The sequence below is a fragment of the Scyliorhinus torazame genome, chromosome 10, assembly GCF_047496885.1.
Source record: "Scyliorhinus torazame isolate Kashiwa2021f chromosome 10, sScyTor2.1, whole genome shotgun sequence".
In the NCBI taxonomy this organism is placed as follows: domain Eukaryota; kingdom Metazoa; phylum Chordata; class Chondrichthyes; order Carcharhiniformes; family Scyliorhinidae; genus Scyliorhinus; species Scyliorhinus torazame.
Genome location: NC_092716.1, coordinates 91,643,821 through 91,665,363, shown reverse-complemented (window position 1 = coordinate 91,665,363; position 21,543 = coordinate 91,643,821). Strand labels below are relative to the sequence as shown.

Below are 21,543 nucleotides of genomic sequence, written 5' to 3'. Positions count from 1 at the left end.
TTATGGGGTTGTGATCGGTGGGGAACCGGCTGCAAAACCGGGTGAGGGGCGGCTCGGTGCCGCCTCAATGCACACGGGGAAGCCAAGTGAGTGAGAGGCTGAAAGTTTGAATTTCACCCGGCTCCTTCACTCCCAACACGGCCCAAAGAGATTTCTCAATCACAGCAATTTCACAACATTTCCTGTGGAATCAGCGTGTGTGTGCGCGTCTGCAACACGTTTCCCCTCACAGTGTGGGGGAGAGCAGCATCCACTTTCTGGTGCTGGGAGAGAGCAAGTGAGTAAATCAGTGAGTGAAGAATTATCAAGGTGATGGGAGGATCAAAGGCTGGAGAGCTTGAGTTTTTAAATTGTAGCTGTAACTAAATTGGGGGATAGTTTTTCCAGGAACAGATGCTGAAGAAAGTAAAGATTGGGAAGAGGGGAGGAGGATGTGGGTGAACAGTGAGACCAAGAAGTGATGCCAGATATCCTTGGATAGTCTCAGTGGAAGTAGTGAGCCAATGTGCCATTGTAAGGTCAAGGGGGTTTCTGTGAACATGGATTGGGGATTCACCATGAAGAGAGAGGCGATGGGAGGATAAGAGGGCAGTGAACTGAGTGGAGAGAGAAGATAGTGAATCAAGATGGAGGTTGAAATCATTCAGGACCCTGGATGAAGTGGCTGAGGGAGATCATTGAGACTGCTGTGGACAGTAACGTGATCTCAGAAACAATGGATCAGATTCAGTGCAGACACTCCCAATAATTACTGGTGGGAGACAATTTAATAACCAACAGGAGACGAAATCGCCACAAATATCCCTATCCTGTAAGATCTGGGTGCCCAGCACATGAAGACAAAACACAACACCGATCATATTCAACCATCTCCAGCCAGAATGCTGAGTCGATAATATATCTTGGTCTCCTCCTCTGGTCCCCAGTATCACAGCCACCAGCCACCAGGCAATTTGATTTTCTCCATGTGATACCAAGAAACATCTGAAGACACTGGATACAGCAAAGGACCCAGGAGCCGACATCATCCTGGAAGTCGTACTGAAGACAGCCAAGCCCCTAACCAAGCTGTCGCAGTGTACAGCCAAAACCGGACAATTTGGAAAATTCCTCAGCTGTGTCTTATCCACTAAAAGCAGGTCAAGTCAAATGCTGGCAAAAACGTCCCCATGAGCCTAATCTTGATCTTCACAAGGAGTTGGAAGGTGTTCTCTAATGTGCTGTCAACCAGCACTTCGTCACCAATAATCTGATCACCAATTTGGTCCATTAGGGCTACTTAGCACATTACAGCCTTGGTACAAACAGGGCCAAAAGAGCAGAATTTGAGAGGTGAGGTGAGTGTAATTACACTTGATGTCAATGTGTCATTTGACCGAGTGACATCAGGAAGCTTGAACAAAACTGGAGTCAATGGGAATCAGGGGGAATATTCACCTTGGGTTGGAGTCGTACTTAGCAGGAAGGACGGGGAAGGTGGATCTCAATCATCTTCATTTCAGGACATGACTCAAGAGTTCCTCAGGGTAGTGTCCAAGGTCCAACCACCGTCAGCTGCTTCATCAATGACCATCCCTCCATCAGAAGGTCAGAAGTGGGGATGATCACTGATCAATGCCCAATGTACAGTAACATTCCCCAATCCTCAGATACAGGAGTAGTCCATGTCTGTATGAAGCGTAATGTGAACAATATAGAGATGTGTGATAAAAGTGGAAAGTAACGTTGACAAGAAACTTGTGCCAGGCAATGACCAACTCCAACAAGAGGAGCTCAAACCACCTCCCTTTACATTCAATGGCATTACGATCACTTAATCCCCCACTGTCAACATCCTGGGGGTTAACATTGACCAGAAACTGAACTGGACTAGTCATATAAATACTGTGGCTGCAAGACCTGGTTAGAGGTTGTGTAATGTGGCAACAAATAGCCAAAATCCTGATGCCCCAGAGCCTGTCAACTATCTACACGACACGAGTCTGAAGTGTGGTGTTATACTCTCCACATGCCTGGGTGAATGTGGTTTCAACAACACTTGACACCATTCAGTACAACACATGTTGGGCACACTATGATTGGCCCTAAACATTCGCTGCCTCCGGAGCAGCCATGTGTATGATCTGCAAGACGCACTGCAGGAACTCACCAAGACTCCTGCCCCAGATCCTTCCAATTCCGGGACCACTGGCATCTAGAAGGACAAGGGGAGCTGCTACATGGGAACATCAGCACCTGTAAGTTCCCACAGGCCACACACCATCCCGACTCTGAACTGTCTCGCTATTCATTCACTGTTGCTGGGTCAAAATCATGGAACATCCTCCCTAACTGCACTGTGGGTGTACCTACACCACACATGCAGCGATTCAAGAAGCTGGATCAACACCACCCTGCAAGGGGCAATTAGGGATGGGGAATAAGCATTGGCCTTATCAGTGATGTCCACACCCGCGAGAGAATAAAAAGGAGATCTTGGGGCAAGTTTTCAAAGATAAATGTTGGCGGGAGAGAGCTGGAACCGAGGGTCATTGTTATATTGCAGGAGGATTCTGGAATGAGGAGCTGTGCTGAGGGACCTGAAGACAGTGTGTGTGTGTGGGGGGGGGGGGGCGCAGTATGTAATCTGGAGCAGCCGCACGTGGCAGGGAATGGGGACAGCAGTTCCTGCTCAGACCCATTGGTGAATGAGGATGGAACCGGGGGAATGGAGAGGATGCTGTGTTCACCTTGTAGACTGGAGTTTGATTTTAGTCACTCTGCCAATATTGCAAATCACAAAGGACCCGATCGGAATCGCTGTCATTGAGAAATCTTTTCGGGCCGTGTTGTCAGTGAAGGAACCGGATGCAAATCAAACTTTGAGCCGCTCAGTCACTTCGGAAGCCCGTGTGCATTGAGGCCGGAGCGAGCTGAAAGTTTGAATTGCACCCGGATCCTTCCCTCACAACACGGCCCCAAAAGATTTCTCAATGACAGGTGACCTCTGGACCCTGTGCACCTTCCTGTCTGTGGAAAGACTGAACTACACTGAATATTGTTATTAACTCTGTAAATATCTACAATCAGAACGAATCCTGTTTGCAACCTATAATTTCAAATCTCAAATCACACTCAATTCCTGGCACTGGATTGTGTCCAAAACGCATACACAGGTCTGTGCAGATTCCAGCAAGTTCAGCTGCTCACTGCCATGAAAAGTTGTCTGTTTGATATAGTGCTGAGCTGGTTAATTGTTCACTGATGCTGGCTGTTGTCTCGAATCTCTGTGTCCTTTGTATTTTCTCCAGCCCCAATTCAGTAAATAAAACCACAAAACTACAATTACTGGTGTCAGAGGGAGAAAGGGTCGGACATGTGTTGTAAATGGTCAAGTTTTCAAAATTACATCACTAAAATCAGATATATGCTGATATAATGGTTGCTATTCATGGGATCTTCCTGTGTGTAAATATCTTGTGGTGCTTCACAATACAATAGGGATTGTTCTTTGAAAGCATTTCTCCTCTTCCTGACGGCCCTCTTACTGCTGTGTTACTGACAGAATTCTATCGACAGGGCTGCAGTGCTGCCAGCCCTGCTGTATGTGTCAGAGACATCGAGAATGGACAGCAGATACCTTCAATCCCTGGAGAAATATCATCAGGATACCTCTACAAAATACGGCAAATTCAATGGCAAAATAGGTGTTCCAATATTAGTGTCCTCTCTCATGCCAACGTCCCCAGTATGAGACACTGGTTATGGTTCATCACCTACTTTGGGTGAACCACATGGCCCACATGCCTGATTCAAGACTCCCAAAACAAGCTTGCTACTCTGACCTACACCATGGCAACGAGTTACCAGTAGAATGTTTTCACTGACGTCCTCAAAGCCTCCCTGAGAAAATGTACCAGCCCCACCAATTTGCAGGCACCTCTTGCTCGAGATGACCAAACTGGAGAAAAAACATCCGGGAATGGCTCAACCACTTTGAGAGTCTTCGGCAGGTCCAGGTGGAGGCCAAGCACAAACAGCAGAAGGAGGTTCCAAAATCCAAGCCTCCCACCCACCTCTCAAGCACTACCTGCCCCACCTGTGACAGAGTGCGTGGACCCAGTATTGGACATTTTAGTCACCGCAGAACCCACATCCCTGGAGGGAAGAAGGTCATCCTCGGTCATCAGGGGCTGCTTAAGAGAGAGACAGACTGACAGAAAAGTTTTTTTTTAAAAGAAATTTAGAGTACCCAATTATTTCTTTCCAATTAAGGGGCAATTTGGCATGGCCAATCCACCAAACCTGCACATCTTTGGGTTGTGGGGGTGAAACCCACGCAGTCAGGGGGAGAATGTACAAACTCCACATGCACAGTGGCCCCAGGGCAGGGATTCGAACCCGAGTCCTCAGCCCCGTAGTCCCAGTGCAAACGACTGTGCCATTTGCCGCCCTGACTGACAGACTGACAGTTTTACCCATTTTACTGATAGCTATTCAAGAGATCTTCCTGTGTGTAACTATCCGGTGGTGCTTCACATTACAATAGGGATTATTCTTTGAAAGCATTTCACCTCTCTTCCTGGTGGCCCACTCACTGTTGATTTTGTAAATTTCGTAAATTCCACTTTCCTATTCCCTTTCAACACACTCTCTGTCCTTGAAAGATAATGCCTCATCTCCAACCAACGGTATGGGGATGCAATGGTTAGCACTGGTGCCTCACAGCACTGTTGCCTCACAGTTTCAGGGACCCGGATTCGATTCAGACCTGGGTGACTATCTGTGTGGATTTGCACGTTCTTCCCTTGTCTGCATGTGTTTCCAGCAGATGCTCCAGTTTCCTTCCACAGTCCAAATATGTTCAGGTTAGGTGGATTGGCCATAATAACTTGCCCCTTAGTATCCCAAAGGTTAGCTGAGGTTACTGGGTTACAGGGATAGGGCGGAAGCATGGGTTTAAGTCGGATTTTTCCAAGGCCGGTGCAGACCCGACGGGCTGAATGCCCTCGTTTGCACTGTAAATTTAAATGAGTAGAGACACATAGTGGTAGTGATTGCTTAAAGTGAATTACACTATTTTGGATTTGAGCATGTGGATCACCAACAGGAAATCCACAATGTGAATGCTGTGGGGAAATGGAGATTTGAGTGAGGCTGTAAAAACACAGCCCTTGTGGCAAGTCTTTTTTTTCTCTTTTTCTAATATAAATTTAGAGTACTCTATGCTTTTTTCCACTTAAGGGACAATATGGCCTGGCCAATCCCCCTACCCTGCACATCTTTGGGTTGTAACCACTGCGGGCCTGTGATCCAAGAAACTCAAGCCAAGGGCTTTTCACAGTAACTTCATTTGAAGCCTACTTGTGACAATAAGCAATTTTCATTTCATTTCTCTCCTACACAATCCTGTATAAAATTTCCTCTTAGACTTCCCCACCTCAAGCAGAACAGTCCCAACCCGTCCATTCTATCCTCATAACGAGGTATCACATGCCTGGAACCATGGTTCTAAACCTCCTCTTCAGTCTCTCCAATGCATTCATTTACTTCCTATAGTGTGGCACACAGAACTGCAAACAATCTTCCAGTTGAGGTCTAATTAGTGTCTTATCCACGTTCAGGAGAATCGCCTTTCTCTTCTACGCTATGTCCACATTAATGAAGCACAGAATTCTACATGCTTTATGAACTGTTATTTCAACCTCTCAATGAACTAGGCACACAATCAACCAGGTCCCTCTGCTCCTATAGGTCCTTATCAGTTTTACGCAATATTTTCGATTGGCTCTCCATATTCTTCAAACCAAAATACATTACTTCACATTCATACATCATTAAACATCATCCGCCACCCAGCTGCCCACCCCAACAAATTGTCTGTCACTGTTTGAAGTTCTACTCTCTCAGTTTACAATACTTCCAAGTTTTGTATCATTCACACACTTTATAACTGTCCACTGCACACCAGGATTTAGATCATTGATATGTATCTGGAAAAGGAACACCCCCAATTTCCAGCCTGACATGTATCCACTGAGCAGTATACTCTGGTCCCTATTGCTTGGCCAATTTTCTATCCATAGAATCTGTACAGTGCAGAAGGAGGCCATTCATCCATCAAGTCTGTACCAACACTTCAAAAGAGCGCTGTACATACGCCCAATCCCCCACCCTATCCTTGTAACCATAGGCAGTGCTCATGGCCAGTCCACTTAAGCTGCACATCTTTGGACGGTGGGAGGAAACCAGAGCCCAGAGGAAACCCACGCAGACAATGTCAAAAGTCAAAACACACAATCACACAAGGCAAAAATCAAACCTGGGTCCCTGGTGATGTGAGGCAGCACTGCTAACCATTGTGCCACCATGCTGCTGTAGCCCCTTTTACCCTTCATTTCACTACGGAGATTGGATTGTTTCTGTCCTGTAATTTGCTCAGCCAAGCTGCCACGGCTCATGTGAAGAAGTCTGACCATTACACCCTGTTTATTAGTATATTTCTTATCTTCACACACAGTGGTGAGTTGTTGGAACGATTGACAGGCTGAATTGCAACCTGCATGAAGAGCATTTCAAGTTCTGCATCCGTGTCCAATAATTCCAGAGTGGATCTTGAACCCGCAGCTTAGGCATGCAGGTTACCTACTGAACCCAAAGACCTCACTCATCTAAGGCCCTCACGCCACATTACAGGGAGGGACTGGATGCAGTGTTACCCACTGGGACACAGTGTACCAGTGAATGTTTGACATGAAATGTAAATGTAATTTTAAAATATCACTGTAATGACAAGTGTAGTGAAGCAGTCTCCTGTACTGTATTGGCAGAAACTGGTCTATATTGCATTTTAACATTTTTAATGTTATGTGATGCACTTGTAAAATTTACAGTTATCAGAAAGAAATCTGCACAAGATAATGAACATCTCCAACAAGAGAGAATGTAATCACCTCTTCTTTAACTTTAATGGCACTCCCATTGCTACATCACCTCCCATGCTGGTCGTTGCAATTAACCAGAAATTGAACTGGACCAACCATATAAAAACTGTGACTACAAGAGCAGGTCAGAGGCTGGGAATTCCACAGTGAGTAACTCACCTCCTGACTCCCCAAAGTGTGTCCACCGTCTAAGAGACACAAGTCAGGAGTGTGATGGAACATTCTCCACTTGCCTGCATGACAGCAGCTTGTACAATACTCAAGAAACTTAACGCAAGTACTGGCAAAGCAAAAGTAAAATATTGTGGACGCTAAAGACCTGGAAGTTCTGGAAAAGCTCAGCAGGTTTGGTAGCTTCTGTGGAAAGAGAAACAGAGTGAACATTTCAAATCCAGTTCTGAAGAAGACTCATATTGAACTTGAAATGTTTACTGCTGCCTACGGCGCTGAAAACCAGGGTCCGATCCGAGCCCCGGGTCACTGTCTGTGTGGACTTTGCACTTTCTCCCCATGTCTGCATGGGTCTGACCCCCACAACCCAAAAGATGTGCAGGTTAGGTGGATACCACGCTAAATTGTTCATTAATTGGAAAAAATAATTGGGTGCTTCAAATTTATTTTAAAAAAATAACTTGAAATGTTTAAAGAGACAATATCAGCAGAATTGTAGTGAATCATTGACTCTATCATTTCCTACAGAGCTCCATCGTCACATAGTTTAAGTTCATTGACCAGACTGAAACAGATGGGAATGTGGTTTTAATACATAATATTATGCAATGTGGCTTGACGGTACAGTTAGAACTCAGCTCAATTCCTTGAGGGTCCTCTTTCATTAGGGGCAGCACGGTAGAACAGTGGTTAGCACAGTTGCTTCACAGCTCCAGGATCCCAGGGTCCCAGATTCAATTCTCGGCTTGGGTCACTGTCTGTGCGGAGTCTGCACATTCTCCCCGTACCTGCGTGGGTTTGCTCCGGTGCTCCGGTTTCCTCCTACAGTCCAAAGATTAGGTGGATTGGCCATGCCAAATTGCCCCTAGTGTCCAAAAAGGTTGGGTGGGGTTACGGGGTGACAGGGATAGGATGGAGGTGAGGGCTTGAGTAAGGTGCTCTTTCCAAGAGCCAGTGCAGACCCAATGAGCCGAATGGCTTCCTTCTGCACTGTACATTCTATGATATGATTCTATGATATTAGGAATATCACATCATTCAATAAAAGAATGACACTAATCACTGGAGATGTAATGATGAAATTTTATTCAATACATGACACAAATAACAGTAAATTCAATAATTTTCATACACTTTTCATGGCTTTATCCAAACACAACTCATCAGGATATAGACACTGAAACATCCAGTGTGTGGAATACAGTACATATGGACAATATTTCAGATATTGTGTCTGAGGTGCCTGTTGTTCAGGAACAGCAGCTACATTTGTCAGAGGATTTGCCTTTACACACACAGCCATTGGCACAGTTCGTGCATCCTGCAGGACAGCAAGAGCAGCAACCTGAGAGGACAGGACAAAGACACAAATCAGTAACAATCAATGAGTTGACTGAAACCCCTCCAGAGCCTCCCATTGCAGCACTCAGCTCCTCACTCACAAACCCATCTGTGTCATATTCCCAAGTAACCCATCTGCAGAGGCTCAGCCTCAGAACACTGTGTGAGAGAGTTTGGGTGAAGATGTTCCACTCACTGTCTCTACTACACCATTTCTAAACATCAGTCTAGAATATCAACGCTTTCTGATGTGACACTGAGACACTTCTTTAACCAGCAGCTTCCTGTCTCCACAACCTTTAGCCTGGATATGGAATCAATTTGATGGGAATGACGTCAGCTGAAATCCTAGATCTTGTACTTTTCTATCGTGTTGCTCTGTGAGTTCTACTTAGAACTATCTGTCACATCAATACAATGTGAGCAGTTTGAAACTCTCCCCCAGCTACTCACTTTTCTGGCAGCGTCCAGCTTTGCTGGTGGGACATCGGCAGTCGGAGCACCTGCAGGTGTTTTCACAGGAGCAGGATCCTGAAAAGAGGAGAAAGATAGACATTGAGTTGTGTTCAAAGCCTGAGAAATGCCGCCCATGCCGCCGTGTGGAGGAGGGCGGGCTCTGCGTCACATTCTCTTCTGCAGTGAGTTGAATAAAGAGCCTCCCCTCCAATGCTGCAGCCTCAGTGGGAGTGAGCCGGCACACTCTGCTAAAAACACTGACACCAGTCACCACTCACCATCCAGGCACACACAGGGCTTCGAGTCAGACATTTCACTAACTTCTTCTTCAGCTTCCAGTCCTCACCCAGTCAGCGCTTCCCGATCTTGTGCCGTTTGCTGAATGGGAGCCGAGTTTTATGGGTTTGTGATCGGTGGGGAACCGGCTGCAAAACCAGGGAAGGGGCGGCTCGGTGCCGCCTCAATGCACACGGGGAAGCCAAGTGAGTGAGCGGCTGAAAGTTTGAATTGCACCCGGCTCCTTCGCTCACAACACGGCTCCAAAAGATTTCTCAGTGACAGGTGACCTCTGGACTGTGTGCACCTTCCTGTCTGTGGAAAGACTGAACTACACTGAATGTTGTTATTAACTCTAAATATCTAGAATGAGAACGAATCCTGTTTGCAACCTATAATTTCAAATCTCAAATCACACTCAGTTCCTGGCACTGGATTGTGTCCCAAACTCATCCACAGGTCTGTGCAGGTTCCAGCCAGTTCAGCTGCTCACTGCAATGAAAAGTTGTCTATTTGATATAGTGCTGAGCTGGTTAATTGTTCACGGATGCTCACTGTTGTCTCGAATCTCTGTGTCCTTGTATTTTCTCCAGCACCAATTCAGTAAATAAAACCACAAAACTACAATTACTGGTGTCGGAGGGAGAAAGGGTCTGACATGTGTTGTAAATGGTCAAATTTCCAAAATTAAAAATGTTACATTTGAGCTTATCCAGTCGCAACCGACACACACTTCACCATTCACAGCTCCAGGGTCCCAGGTTTGATTCCGGCTTGGGTCACTGTCTGTGCGGAGTCTGCACATTCGCCCCGTGTGTGCTTGGGTTTCCTCCGGGTGCTCCGGTTTCCTCCCACTGTCCAAAGATGTGCAGGTTCGGTGGATTGGCCATGCTAAATTGCCCTTAGTGTTGGGTGGGGTTACTGGGTTATGGGGATGGGGTGGAGGTGTTGACCTTGGGTAGGGTGCTCTTTCCAAGACCCGGTGCAGACCTGGTGGGCCGAATGGCCTCCTTCTACACTGTAAATTCTATGATAATCTATGATTAACATCACCAAAATCAGGTTACATGCTCATTTTACTGATTGCTATTCATGGGACCTACCTCTGTGTAAATATCCTGTGGTGCTTCACATTACAATAGGGATTGGTCTTTTAAAGCATTTCTCCTCTTCCTGACGGCCCCCTTACTGCCGTGTTACGGACAGAATTCTGTGCATAGGGCTGCAGTGCTACCTGCCCTCCTGTATGTGTCAGAGACATGGGGCTGGATTCTACGCTGCCCGACTACGAAATCTCGTCGGCGATGGGGCGGAGAATCTGTTTTGCCGCCGAAATCAGGGTTGGCGGCAGTTTGGCGCTGGTCTGCCATGCTCCAAAGGTGGTGTCTCCAAAATGGCGTCACGTGTCACGCGCCATGCGGCACTTCAGCGCCATTGCCACGTGATGGGCCGGTCCACCCGCAATGCTCTGCCCCTGATGGGCCGAATTCCAGATGGTGTTGGACATGTTTGGTCTGAGCCAGCGTGCCGGCTGCGGACTGTGTCCAGCGCCGCCACGGGGGGGGGGGGGGGGGCGGGGGGGAGGGGAGGCGTCTGCTAGGGCTGGGTGTCTGGTGGGGGGTGGCCAGGGGTTGGGCTGTGGGGTCGCGGTTTGCGGGTTACGTTACGCACCTGGCTGGCGCCATGTTGTACGGCACGACCCATGCAGGTCGTCAGACGTCGTCATGCGCGGCCCGGGACCCAGCCATTCTCCGGCTGTTTTCGGTGGGGGAGGCGGGGTTTCAGTCGGCGCCGTTGCTAGCCCCTCACCAGTACCGGAACGGATGCGGGATCGGCGTCGCATTTCCTGTTGTGAAAGTCATCACATTCTACGCTGGCGTCAGCACAGAATGGAGAATCCAGCACACAGACAATGTAAACAGACACCTTCAATCCCTGGAGAAATATCACCAGGACTCCCCAACAAAATCCTACAAATTCAATGGCAGAATAGGTGCTCCAATATTAGTGTTCTCTCTCAGGCCAACATCCCCAGTATGAGGAACTGGTTATGGTTCATCAGCTACACTGGGCGAGCCACATGGCCCACATGCCTGATTCAAGACTCCCAAAACAATCTTTCTACCCTGACCTACATCACGACAATGAGCTTCCAAGAGGGCAGCGGAAATGTTTCAGGAATTTTTCCTCAAAGCCTCCCTGAAAAATGTCCCAGCCTCTCCAATTTGCAGGAACCTCTTGCTCAGGGCGTTCCAAACTGGCGTTAAAGCATCCAAGAAGGTGCCAACCATTTTGAGCATCTTCGGCAGCCCCAGGTGAAGGCCAAGCACACACTGCGGAAGAAATGTTCCCCAAAACCCGAGCTTCCCACCCATCCACTCTAACAAACATTACCTGTGACAGAGTGTGCGCAGACAGTATTGGACTTTTTAATCACTTCAAGACTCACAACCCTGGAATGGAAGAAGGTCATCCTCAAGCTTGAGGGGCTGCCAAAGAGAGAGATACTGACAGAATGTTGGACAGTTCTGTACAGTCCCAATTAGGCACTTTGCAAATGAGTAAACTCCACTTTCAAATTTCCCTTTCAGCACACTCTCTGTCCTTTGAAACTCCTGCTTTAGCCTCTTGCAGGGATACGAGTTTGGGGCTTTGTTGACAGCACCTTTCTCGCTCACGCCATCCATGTACTCCACAAGCCCAGTGGTGGTGGCGGCTCTTAGGGTGTGGGGGCAATGGCTGCAGCAGCTGGGGCTGGAGGGGGCCTCGTTTTGGGCTCTGAATTGTGGAAGTCACCGGTTTATTCAGGGGGGCTGGATGGGGGGTTTCGCAGGTGCCATCGGGCGGGGATTGAGTGGTTTGGCGATCTGTTCATTGACTGCGGCTTTCCGAGCTTGGAGGAGGAATTCGAGCTGCCGTCAGGAATGGCTTCCAGTATTTGCAGGTGAGGGACTTTGTTTGGAGGCAGGGATTGCTTTTTCCTCACCTGTCACCCCAGGGGCTACAGGATAAGGTGGCGTCAAGAACAGGGGTAGTGGAGGGGAAGGTGTTGGAAATTTAAAAAGAACTGATGGACTGGGAGGGTGCCCCGATAGGAGTAGTGAAGCGCAAGTGGGAGGAAGAGTTGGGTAGGGAATTGGAGGCTGGGTTGTGGGAGGAGCCCCAGAGGAGGGTGAATGCATCCTTGTTGTGCTTAGCCTTATACAGTTTAAGGTGATTCACAAGGCACATATGACTGTGGCCAGGATGAGCAGGTTGTTTGAAGGGGCAGAGAATAGGTGTGGGCGGTGTGCGGGTGGGCCCGCAAATCATGTCCACATCTTCTGGACATGTCCGAAGCTTGGGGCGATCTGGCGGGGGTTTTCCAACGTTATGTCAAAGATCCTGAGGGTGAAGGTGGTCCTGAGTCCAGAAGTAGCGATCTTCGGAGTGTCAGAGGACCTGGGAGTCCAGGGGTCGAGAGAGGCCGATGTCTTGACCTTTGCGTCCCTGGTGGCCCAGAGACGGATATTGTTGAAATGGAGAGTCTCGGGCACCCGAAACAGGGGCTGTGGGTGAGTGACCTGGCAGAGTTTCTCAGGTTAGAAAAAATAAAGTTTGCTTTGAGGGGTTCTGTGGAGGGGTTCGCCCGATGGTGGCAGCTGTTTATCGACTTCTTAGAGAAAAGTTAAGATGTCAGCAGGGCGGGGGGGGGGGGGGGGGGGGTGCGTTTAAAATGGTGAGGCAGGGAAGTTGGGAAGTGTGGGGCGGAAGGGAATGGTATTTTGTTCACTTTCTTATTTGCAGCCCTGTTGTTTTGTTTCTATTTGTGATTATGTTTGTTGTGTGAATATATATATATGCCTCAATAAAATATTTTTCAAAAAAAAAGAAACTCCTGCTTCATCTCCAACTAACCCCTGACTCTCCTAATTCCTTGAAATTGTTGTCATTTTACGGATTTACATACAACTTTTCCAGAATTTCCTGTTTGACCCTCTCCAATCAGGTTTCATCACCTTACAGCACTGTGAGGCCTCTACCCAAATTCATAATGACATCCTGTGTGATAGTGATCATAGCCCATTATTCCTGCTCAATCACCCTGCTGCCATTAACATGCTCAATGACACATCCTCCATCACCTTCGCTACCTTTCTCAGCGTCATTGACATCACATGGAGCCACTCAGGCCAATCCGTTTGTAGACTGAAATACGGGTCACATGATTCTGTTTGGACTAAACGTCTAAGTCATTCTGATGTGCTTTTTATTTTGTTTTCTCTCTCTCCTGTGTGTCTGTGTGTGACTCATGTCATATGTTTAATAAAATATTGATATTCCTCTTAACAACTCACAGATCTGTGTTATACTTAAAGGAGATTGGACAAGGAGATTGGAAATGTTCTTCGTACTGTCAGAAAACACAGATAGATTTAAATAATCTATTTTGTGATATTGGAAATAGTAAGTGCTGGGTAGTGGCCGCATCTCGGGTGGCTCCCTCGCAGGCTCCAGCACTTCGGGCTTATCTGCCCGATCGAAGGGAAACCCCTATAAAAAAAAAAGCACAACAAAAATCGAATGTCCTCACCAGAAAGTCCGGTCGTGGAGTTTGGGGCCCCAGGATTGTGGTGAGAGAGCAGAGGTGCTGTCAAGTGTGGCTCAGGCAAGTTCACACGGGGCTCAAGCTGGGCTAGTGCAGAGCTCAGATCCAGGCAGGCCAGCTAGACCAGGAAGACCAAGGTCACCAACCTCCCTCTGAGAGAAAGAGAAGAAAAGTAAAGTAAACGAAAGAAAAAGAAAAAGGGGGGAAAAAAGAGAGTAGAGTGCGGAACATAACTATTCCGTGGTGTGCGTAAAAGGAAAGGTGACTTCCGAGTACCGGTGAAGGTGATATGCTGAACAGACACACTGATGCTGGATCAATAACTCCTGAGACGAGATTGGAGACAATTGAAGGCTTTATTGCACTAGATGTTTCCCCCAGCAGCGCAGGTACAGAATGCAGCTGCTGGGGAGATTCAGGCTCTTATACTCCGCCTTACTGGGCGGAACCAGCAGGCAGTCTTCACCAATGAAAATAGCAGTCTCAGGTACCTCCCACACCCGTGTCTTACAGCATTATTCAGGGTACCGTAATACCCCTAATACCGACTACCATACACACATCACCTGGCTCCCCTTTTGCCGGGACCAAATAAAAGACACTTTAGTCAGATTTTGCCCAAATTTCAAAGGCAAAAGAATACCCTTCGCAGCAAAAGAAGGGCAACCAACGAGAGATGCCAGCAAATGAGAGTTTGAGGGGCTGAAGAGACGGCAGAAGTGGCGGAAAGAGCCACAAGCAGTAGGCGGATGAGACGGCAGATACACTAGGTGAAAGAGTCCTGGCCAACCAGGAGAGAGGCTGGCCAATGTCGAGCTTCAGCCCCCACCCACCACCTGGAGATAGATGGAAGAGCTTCCTGATGAAGGAACTGACCACCATGAATCATAGAATCATAGAATTTACAGTGCAGAAGGACACCATTCGGCCCATCGAGTCTGCACCAGACCTTCAAAAGAGTGCCCCATTTAAGCCCACACCTCCACCTCATCCCCGTAACCCAGTAACCCCACCTAACCATTTTTGAACACTAAGCGCAATTTAGCATGGCCAATCCACCTGCACATCTTTGGGCTGTGGGTTGAAGGAGGCGATCAGGATGGGAGTCCAGGTGACGGTCAAGGTGGCAGAGGCGATGGCCACCATGCAGAAGGCAATCGATGGGCTGGGGAAGAAAGTGGCAACTCAGGAAGGGACGATCCTCGACCCAGAAAAGGCTCCGTTAGACCAGAGTGAAAGGATTACTGCCTGGAGGAAGAGGGAAAAAGGATGGGAACATTCAGAGGAAACCCATGCAGACACGGGAAGAACGTGCAAACTCCACACAGATGGTCACCCGAGGCTGGAATCGGACCCAAGTCCCTGAAGCTGTGAGGCAGCAGTGCTAACCACTGTGCCATTGGATGGAGATGAGGCAGTATCTTTCAAGGACAGAGAAATTGCTGAAAGGGAATTTGAATGTGGAATTTACTAAATTCAGAAAGTGCCTAATTGGGACTGTCAACAGTAAGAGGGCTGCCAGGAAAAGGTTAAATGCTTTTAAATAACAATCTCTACTGTAATGTGAAGCACCACAGGATATTTACCCACAGGAAGATCCCATGAATAGCAACCATTATATCAGCATATAATCTGATTTTAGTGATGTAATTTGAAAACTTGACCATTTACAACACATGTCAGACCCTTTCTCCCTCCAACACCAGTAATTGTAGTTTTGTGGTTTTATTTACTGAATTGGTGCTGGAGAAAATACAAAGGACGCAGTGATTCGAGACAACAGTCAGCATCAGTGAACAATTAACCAGCTCAGCATTATATCAAATAGACAACTTTTCATTGCAGTGAGCAGCTGAACTGGCTGGAACCTGCACAGACCAGTGGATGAGTTTTGGACACAATCCAGTGCCAGGAATTGAGTGTGATTTGAGATTTGAAATTATAGGTTGCAAACAGGATTCGTTCTGATTCTAGATATTGACAGAGTTAATAACAATATTCAGTGTAGTTCAGTCTTTCCACAGACAGGAAGGTGCACACGGTCCAGAGGTCACCTGTCATTGAGAAATCTTTTGGGGCCGTGTTGTGAGCGAAGGAGCCGGGTGCAATTCAAACTTTCAGCTCGCTCCGGCCTCAATGCACACGGGCTTCCGAAGTGACTGAGCGGCTCAAAGTTCGATTTACACCCGGTTCCTTCACTCACAACACGGCCCGAAAAGATTTCTCAATGACAGCGATTCCGATCGGGTCCTTTGTGATTTGCAATATTGGCAGAGTGACTAAAATCAAACTCCAGTCTACAAGGTGAACACAGCAACCTCTCTATCCCCCCGGTTCCATCCTCATTCACCAATGGGTCTGAGCAGGAACTGCTGTCCCCATTCCCTGCCACATGCGGCTGCTCCAGATTACATACTATCCCCTCTCCTCTGGTCCCTCAACACAGCTCCCCATTCCAGAATCCTCCTGCAATATAACAATGCCCCTCACTTCCAGCTCACTCCCACCAACATTTATCTTTGAAAACATGCCCCAAGTTCTCCTTTTCTATTCTCTCGCGGGTGTGGACATCACTGACAAGGCCAAGGTTTATTCCCCATCCTAATTGCCCCTTGCAGGGTGGTGTTGATCCCGCTTCTTGAATCGCTGTAGTATGTGTGGTGTAGGTACACCTACAATGCTGTTAGGCAGAATGTTCCAGGGTTTTGACCCAGCAACACTGAATGAACAGTGATACAGTTCAGAGTCAGGATGGTGTGTGACATGGGGGGAATTTGCAAGTGGCTGATTTTCCCTTGTCCTAAATTGTAGTGGTCCCGGATTTGCAAGATGCTGTCTCAGGAGCCCTGGGGTGTTCCTGCAGTCCATCTCGCAGATGGTACACATGGCTGCTGTGGATGGAGCAAATGTTTAAGAGCAATCATGGGGTGGCCATTAATCAGGAGTGCATTGTCCTGGAAGGTGTCAAGTGTTTTTGAAACCACATTAACCCAGGCCTGTGGAGAGTATGATGTGGAGATGCCGGCGTTGGACTGGGGTGGGCACAGTAAGAAGTCTTACAACACCAGGTTAAAGTCCAACAGGTTTGTTTCAAATCACTAGCTTTCACTAGCTCCTTCCTCAGGTGAGTGGACAGTATAACATCACACTCCTAACTGGTGCCTTGTCAATACCTGACTGGCTCTGGGGCATCAGCGGATGGGTTATTTGCTGCAAAATTACACAACCTCTAACCAGCTCTTGTCGCCACAGTATTCATCTGGCCAGTCCAGTTCAATTTCTCGTCAATGATAACTCCCAGGACGTTGACAGTGGGCGAATTCAGTGATGGTAATGCCATTGTGTATAGAGGAAGATAGTTCGAGCCTCTCTTGTTGGAGATGATCATTCTTGGCACAAGTGTGTTGGAAACATTACTTGCCACTTTTTATCCCACACCTCTATGTTGTCCACCTTGTGCTTCATACAGACATGGACTGCTCCAGTGTCTGAGGAGTGGGAAATGTTACTCTACATCAGTGATCATCCCTACTTCTGACCTTTTTTAAAAAAAATATTTTATTCCAAACATGTATCAAAACTGGTTACAGCAAATGAACAGCCCAGGAAACAGACTTCCCAGCAATTAACTGTACAGACTGTACAACATTTTCCCATTTTTCACACTCCGTGCCGATACAAAGTCCGAAATAGTCGCATCCAATTCCTGAAAAAAAGGCCTTCGGTATAAAGATCGGGAGAACCTGAAAATTAAAGAAAAACATCAGCAGAATGTTCATTTTTACCACTTGGACCCTCCCCGCCAACGTCACCTGCAGTGTATCCCACCTCCTGGGATCCCCCCTGGCTTCCTCCACCAGTTTCGTTAAGATTCACTTATGGAGCCCCATCCAATCCCTCGCTACCTGAATCCCCAAATACTTGAACCTATCCCTCACCACCGTCAATGGCACACCCCCTAAATTAGCCCGCTATCCCAGTCATTCACCGGGAATACCTCACTTTTCCCTACATTCAGCTTGTATCCTGAGAACTCTGCAAACCTCCCCAGTAGGCCCATTATCCTTCCCATACTCTCCAGTGGATCTGAAACATAAAGCAACATGTCGACGGTACAGAGTGACACCCGATGCTCCCTCCATTCCCTCATAATCCCCCACCACTCCGCCAACCCCCTAAGAGCCATCGCCAATGGCTCTATGGCCAGCCAAACAACAACGGTGACAGCGGGCACCCCTACTTCATACACCTGGATAAATCAAAGCTTCGCAAACTCATATTGTTCGTCCTCACACTCGCGTTTGGTGCCACATATAGCAAGCGCACCAAGGCCACAAATGTCATCCCAAATCCAAACCTTCCCAAAACCTCAAACAAGTTCCACCACTCCACCCGAAAAAATGCCTTCTCCACATCCATGGACACCACCACTTCCGGTACTAGAGGCCCTGATGGATTCATCACTACGTTCAACAAACGTCTTGCGTACTGCCTGCCCTTCACGCAACCTATTTGACCTTCTGCAACCACCACTGGGACACAATCCTCCATCCACCACACCAACAACTTAGCCAATACTTTCACATGAATGTTCAATAGTGATATGGCCCTATACGACCCACACTCCACCGGGTCCTTCTCCTTTTTCATGATTAGAGTGATTGCTGCCTGCTTCATCGTCTCCAGCAGCTCCTCCTTCTCCAGTGTTTCATTAAACAGCCCCAACTGATGTGATGCCAGGTCCATCGCAAGTTCCTTATAAAGTTCCGCTGGGTACCCATCCGGCGCCTGAACCTTCCCCGACTACATACCCCTGATACTATCCAGCACCTCCCTCAGACCCAGAGGCTCCTACAATGCCTGCCTCTTTGCTCCCTCCACCTGGGGAAACTCCAGCTCGTCCAGAAACTGCCCCATGCCCCCCTGCTGTCCACCCGGGTCTGCCTCTCACAGTCCCTGGTAGTACTCCCTAAACACCGCGTTTATGTTCCCCGGCTCTGACACACATCCCACTTCTAACTTTAATAGGGAGGGAAGGTCATTGATGAAGCAGCTGAAGATGGTTGGTCCTACAACACTATCCTGAGGAACTCCTGAGTCATGTCCTGAAATAGAGATGATTGAGATCCACCTCCCACGTCCTTCCTGCTAAGTATGACTCCAACCCAACGTGAATATTCCCCCTGATTCCCATTGACTCCAGTCTTGTTCAAGATTCCTGATGTCACTCGGTCAAATGACACATTGACATCAAGTGTAATTACACTCACTTCACCTCTCAAATTCAGCTCTTTTTTCCATGTTTGTACCAAGGCTGTAATGTGCTAAGTAGCCCTAATGGTCCAAATTGCTGATCAGATTATTGGTGACGAAGTGCTGGTTGACAGCACATTAGAGAACACCTTCCAGCTCCTTGTGAAGATCAAGATTAGGCTCATGGGGACGTTTTTGCCAGCATTTGACTTGACCTGCTTTTGGTGGATAAGACACAGCTGAGGAATTTTCCAAATTGTCCGGTCTTGGCTGTACACTGCGACAGCTTGGTTAGGGGCTTGGCTGTCTTCAGTACGACTTCCAGGATGATGTCGGCTCCTGGATCCTTTGCTGTATCCAGTGTCTTCAGATGTTTCTTGGTATCACATGGAGAAAATCAAATTGCCTGGTGACTGGTGGCTGTGATACTGGGGACCAGAGAAGGAGACCAGGATATATTATCGACTCAGAATTCCGGCTGGAGATGGTTGAATATGATCGGTGTTGTGTTTTGTCTTCATGTGCTGGGCACCCAGATCTTACAGGATGGGGATATTTGTGGCGATTTCATCTCCTGTTGTTTATTAAATTGTCTCCCACCAGTAATTATTGGGAGTGTCTGCACTGAATCTGATCCATTGTTTCTGAGATCACGTTACTGTCCACAGCAGTCTCAATGATCTCCCTCAGCCACTTCATCCAGGGTCCTGAATGATTTCAACCTCCATCTTGATTCACTCTCTTCTCTCTCCACTCAGTTCACTGCCCTCTTATCCTCCCATCGCCTCTCTCTTCATGGTGAATCCCCAATCCATGTTCACAGACACCCCCTTGACCTTACAATCTCACATTGGCTCACTACTTCCAATGAGACTATCCAAGGATATCTGACATCACTTCTTGGTCTCACTCTTCACTCACATCCTCCTCCCCTCTTCCCAATCTTTACTTTCTTCAGCATCTGTTCCTGGAAAAACTATCCCCCAATTTAGTTATAGCTACAATTTAAAAACTCAAGCTCTCCAGCCTTTGATCCTCCCGTCACCTTGATAATTCTTCACTCACTGATTTACTCACTTGCTCTCTCCCAGCACCAGAAAGTGGATGCTGCTCTCCCCCACAGTGTGAGGGGGAAACGTGTTGCAGACGCGCACACACACGCTGATTCCACAGGAAATGTTGTGAAATTGCTGTCATTGAGAAATCTCTTTGGGCCGTGTTGGGAGTGAAGGAGCCGGATGCAATTCAAACTTTCAGCCTCTCACTCACTTGGCTTCCCCGTGTGCATTGAGGCGGCACCGAGCCGCCCCTCACCCGGTTTTGCAGCCGGTTCGCCACCGATCACAAACCCATAAAACTCGGCTCCCATTCAGCAAACGGCACAAGATCGGGAAGCGCTGACTGGGTGAGGACTGAAAGCTGAAGAAGAAGTTAGTGAAATGTCTGACTCGAAGCCCTGTGTGTGCCTGGATGGTGAGTGGTGACTGGTGTCAGTGTTTTTAGCAGAGTGTGCCGGCTCACTCCCACTGAGGCTGCAGCATTGGAGGGGAGGCTCTTTATTCAACTCACTGCAGAAGAGAATGTGACGCAGAGCCCGCCCTCCTCCACACGGCGGCATGGACGGCATTTCTCAGGCTTTGAACACAATTCAATGCCTGTCTTTCTCCTCTTTTCAGGATCCTGCTCCTGTGAAAACACCTGCAGGTGCTCCGACTGCCGATGTCCCACCAGCAAAGCTGGACGCTGCCAGAAAAGTGAGTAACAGGGGGAGAGTTTTAAACAGCTTACATAGTATTGATGTGACAGATAGTTCTGAGTAGAATTCGCAGAGGAACACGATAGAAAAGTACAAGATCTAGGATTTCACCTGATTTCATTCCCATCGAATTGATTCCATATCCAGGCTAAAGATTGTGGAGACAGGAAGCTGCTGGTTAAAGAAGTGTCTCAGTGTCACATCAGAAAGTGTTGATATTCTAGACTGATGATTAGAAATGGTGTAGTGGAGACAGTGAGTGGAACATCTTCACCCAAACTCTCTCACACAGTGTTCTGAGGCTGAGCCTCTGCAGATGGGTTACTTGGGGATATGACACAGATGGGTTTGTGAGTGTGGAGCTGAGTGCTGCAATGGGAGGCTCTGGAGGGGTTTCAGTCAACTCATTGATTGTTACTGATTTGTGTCTTTGTCCTGTCCTCCCAGGTTGCTGCTCTTGCTGTCCTGCAGGATGCACGAACTGTGCCAATGGCTGTGTGTGTAAAGGCAAATCCTCTGACAAATGTAGCTGCTGTTCCTGAACAACAGGCCCCTCAGACACAATATCTGAAATATTGTCCATATGTACTGTATTCCACACACTGGATGTTTCAGTGTCTGTATCCTGATGAGTTGTGTTTACAAAAAGAAATGAAAAGTGTATGAAAATTATTGAATTTACTGTTATTTGTGTCATGTATTGAATAAAATTTCATAATTACATCTCCAGTGACTAGTGTCATTCTTTTATTGAATGATGTGATATTCCTAATATCATA

At 47.6% G+C, this 21,543-nt stretch overlaps 2 long non-coding RNA genes across 2 annotated transcripts; one reads left to right on the top strand and one right to left on the bottom strand.

The window, feature by feature from the left end:
- Positions 1 to 8,163: 8,163 nt before the first annotated feature.
- On the bottom strand, positions 8,164 to 9,345 carry LOC140430749 (uncharacterized). The gene is made up of 3 exons (XR_011949528.1): positions 9,170 to 9,345; positions 8,889 to 8,966; positions 8,164 to 8,439 (listed from the first exon to the last, which is right to left on the bottom strand). It is a non-coding gene; the product is annotated as an uncharacterized lncRNA (long non-coding RNA).
- Positions 9,346 to 20,325: 10,980 nt separating this feature from the next.
- Positions 20,326 to 21,487, top strand: LOC140430748 (uncharacterized). Its single transcript, XR_011949527.1, has 3 exons — positions 20,326 to 20,481; positions 20,685 to 20,762; positions 21,212 to 21,487. It is a non-coding gene; the product is annotated as an uncharacterized lncRNA (long non-coding RNA).
- Positions 21,488 to 21,543: the final 56 nt, after the last annotated feature.